Below are 4,304 nucleotides of genomic sequence, written 5' to 3' on the forward strand. Positions count from 1 at the left end.
CTTCTAGTGTATTTTTAGGTTTTTTCCTTGTTTGTTTTTAAGTATTGTAATGCGTTTTAGGGTTTTGGGGTTTTATTTAGGCTTTATTATAATTTATTTTTTTAGCATTTTTTCTGTATTTCTTAGAATTTTGTTTGTTGTTGTTGTTGTTGTTGATTTGTTTATTAAAAATCAGGGTTATATGTTTGAGGTACAATTGTTTTAGGGTTGCCTGGCAAAGGTGGCCCATGCCTTTAAGTCCCAGCAATTGGGAGGCAGAGGTAGGTGGATTTTTTGAGTTCGAGGCCAGCATGGTCTACAGAGGGAGCTCCAGGACAGCTAGAAATACACAGAGAAACCCATTCTCCAGAAACTCAAGAAAAAAAGAAGGAAAGAAAGAAGAAAAGAAAAGAAAAAGAAAAGAAAAAAAGAAAAGAAGAAAGAAGAAAGAAAAGAAAAGAAAAGAAAGAGAAAGAAAAGAGAAGAGAAGAGAAGAGAAGAGAAGAGAAGAGAAGAGAAGAGAAGAGAAGAGAAGAGAAGAGAAGAGAAGAGAAGAGAAGAGAAGAGAGAAATATTAGGGACATTTTTGGATTCTTGTGTACATTTTTTTAGAAATTTAGGGATATTTAAAGGGGTTTTCGGGATTTTAGACGAGTGTTTTAGAATTTTTTGAGTTTTCATGGTTTTTTTTGTTGTTGTTGTTGGTTTTGGTTTGGTTTTTTGGTTTTTTTTTTTTTTTTTTTTTGGTTTTTTGAGACAGGGTTTCTCTGCGAAGCTCTGGCTGTCCTGGAACTCACTTTTTACACCAGGCTGGCCTAGAAATCAGAAATCCGCCTGCGTCTGCCTCCAAAGCGCTGGGATTAAAGGCGTGTGCCACCACGACAGGCAAGTTTTCATGGTTTTAGTGCATGTTTAGTGTTTTTTCAAGGATTTTAGGGTGTTTTAGGGTTTGGGGGTTCTTTTTTAGGCTTGACGGGTTTTCTTTTATGGTTTTACAAATTTTTGGGGGGAGGGCGTTTGGTGTTTTTAAGACTTTAAAAAACAAAAGGGTTTTATTTTTGGAGTTTCTGAGTTTTAGTCTTGCCAGGCAGTGGTGGTGCACACCTTTAAACCCAGCACTTGGAAGGAAGAGGTCCTGGATTTCTGAATTTGAGGCCATTGTGGTCTACAGAGTGAGTTCCAGCACAGCCAGGGCTACACAGAGAAACCCTGTCTCGAAAAAACAAAACTAACAAACAAAAAAAGTGTTTTAGGGTTTTGGGTTCTTGTGTATTTCTTTTTTTTTTTTTCTTTTTTTTAGAACTTAAGGGTTTGTTAAAAATGGTTTTGTAGGGTTTTTAGAAGAATGTTTTGGAGGTATTTTTGGTTTCAGGGTTTTAGTGTATTTTTACAGTTCTTTCCTATATTTTTTAAGGATTTTAGGGCGTTTTAGTGATTTTCAGTTCTCATTAGGCTTTAGTTTTTTGAGAATTTTAATGTTTAATTTAGGTTTTTTTTTTCCATGTTTTGAGTATTTTTTTAAATTTTTAGTGTTATATTTTTGGGGGTTATAAGAGTTTTAGTGTTGCCAGGCAGTGGACATCCATGCTTTAATCCCACACAAGGGAGTCAGAAGCAGGTAGATTTCTGAGTTCAAGGCCAGCCTGGCCTACAGACTGAGTTCCAGGACAGCCCGAGATTCAAAGAGAAAACCACTCTCAAAAAAAAAAAACAAAAAAAAAAAACAAAAAAAAAACAGCGCTTTAGGGTCATTTTTGGGTTCTTGTGTATTTGGTTTTATTTTATTTTTTTTAGAATTTTAGTGTTTTTTAAGGGTTTTGTAGGGTTTTAAGAAGATTATTTTAGATTTTTATTTTTTGGTTTCCAGGCTTCTACTATATTTTTAGGGTTTTTTTCTTGTTCTTTTTTTTTCCCCCTTGGTTTTAATGCATTTTAGGGTTTTGGGGTTTTATTTAGGCTTTATTTTAATTTATTTTTTTAGCATTATTCTGTATTTGTTAGAATTTTGTTTGTTGTTGTTCTTGATTTGTTTTTTTGAAAATTATGGTTTTATATTTGAGCTCAATTGTTTTAGAGTTGCAGAGCATTGGTGGCCGACGCCTTTAGTCCAAACAATTGGGAGACAGAGGTAGCTGGACTTTTGAGTTCCAGGCCAGCCTGGTCAACAGAGGGAGTTCGAGGACAGCCAGGGCTACATAGAGAAATCCTGTCTCCAAAATCTCAAAAAAAAAAAAAAAAAAAAAAAAATGAGTTTTAAGGTGATTTTTGGGTTTGTTTATTTTCTTTGTAGAATATTAGTGTTTTTGTTAAGGGTTTTTTAGAGTATTTAAAAGAGTGTTTTAGAGTGTTTTTTTTGGGGGGTGGCATGTTTTGTTTTGTTTTCAGATTTCTAGTATATTTTTAGTGTTTTTTTTTTTTCTGTGATTATTAAGGATCTTAGTGCATTTTAGGGTTTTAGGGTTTTATTTAGGTTCCAGGTTTTTTTTTTTTAGTATTTTAATGTATTTCTTAGGGTTTTCTTTTGTTGTTTTTGTTTTTGTTCTTGAGTATTTTTTTAAAATATTAGGGTTTTAATTTTGGTGTTTCATAGTGTAGAGTTGCCAGGCCATGGTGGCCCATGCATTTAAACCCAGCACTTGGGAGGAACAGGAAGTAGATTTTTGAGTTCAAGGCCAGCATGGTCTACAGAGTGATTTCCAGGACAGCCAGAGATACACAGAGAAACCCAGTTTCCAAAAACTTAAAAAAATAATGAAATAAATTAATAAAAATGTAATAAAAGAGGTTCAGCGTCATTCATTGGTTTATATATATATATATATATATATATATAAAATATGTATATATATATATATACATATATATGTATATATATGTTAGAATTTCTGGTTTTGTTGAAGGGTTTTGTAGGGTTTTTAGAAGAGCGTTTTAGATACTTTTGGTTTTAAGTGGTTTACTATATGTTTAGTTTTTTTTTTGTCTGTGTGTATTAAGGATTTTAGGGGTTTTTTTTTAATTGATTTTCAGCACTTATTAGGCTATATTTTATTTTTTTAGCCTTTTTAATGTTGTATAAAGGATTTTTTTGTTTTTCTTTCTTGTTGTTGTTGTTTTTGCATGTTCTTGAGTATTTATTTAAATTTTTAGAGTTACATTTTTTGGGTATAAAAGTTTAAATAAATATTCAAGAACATGGCACTGGTGATCCATGCTTTAATCCCACACAAGGGAGTCAGAGGCAGGTAGATTTCTGACTTCAAGGCCAGATTGGTCTACAGACTGAGTTCCAGGACAGCAGAGATACAGAGAGAAAAGCAATCTCAGGAAAAAAAAAATTAGGATCATTTTTGGGTTCTTCTGTTTTTTTTTTGGTTTTTTTTGTTTTGTTTTGTTTTTTTTATGAATTTCAGTGTCTATTTAAAGGGTTTTTTAGTGTTTTTAGAAGATAATTTTAGATTTTTATATTTTGGTTTCCAGGCTTCTAGCATATTTTTAGGGTTTTTTTTTCTTGTTTTTAATATATTTTAGGGTTTTGGGGTTCTATTTAGGCTTTATTTTAATTTAATTTTTTAGCATTATTCTGTATTTCTTAGAATTTTGTTTGTTGTTGTTGTTCCTGATTTGTTTTTAGAAATTAGGTTGTTCTATTTGGAGTTCAATTGCTTTAGGGCTGCCTGGCAATGATGGCCCATTCTTCTAGTCCCAGCACATGGGAGACAGTGGTAGGTGTACTTTTGAGTTCGAGGCCAGCCTGGTCTACAGAGGGAATTCAAGGACAGCCAGGTCTACATAGGGAAACCCTGTCCTCAAAACCTCCAAAAAAAAAAAATGAGTTTTAAGGTGATTGTTGGGTTTTGTATATTTTTGTTTTTAAAATTTTAGTGTTTTTTATAAGGGTTTTTTAGAGTATTTAGAAGAGTGTTTTAGAGGGTTTTTTTGGGGAGGGGTTGTTGTTTTCTTTTGTTTTCAGATTTCTAGTATATTTTTAGTGTTTTTTATTTTTTTTTCTGGGATTGTTAAGTATCTTAGTGCATTTTAGAGTTTTATGGTTTTATTTAGTTTTCAGGTTTTTTTTTTTTAGTATTATGATGTATTTCTTAGGGTTTTCTGTTGTTGTTTTTGTTTTGTTCTTGAGTACTTTTTTAAAATATTAGGGTTTTAATTTTGGTGTTTCATAGTTGTAGAGTTGCTGGGCCATGGTGGCCCATTCATTTAAACCCAGCACTTGGGAGGAATAGGAAGGAGATTTTTGAGTTCAAGGCCAGCATGTTCTACACAGTGATTTCCAGGACAGCCAGAGATAAAAGGAGAAACCCAGTTTCTAA

This window comes from Mus caroli, unplaced genomic scaffold (genome assembly GCF_978045245.1).
Source record: "Mus caroli unplaced genomic scaffold, Mus_caroli_1 scaffold_5, whole genome shotgun sequence".
Lineage (NCBI taxonomy): Eukaryota > Metazoa > Chordata > Mammalia > Rodentia > Muridae > Mus > Mus caroli.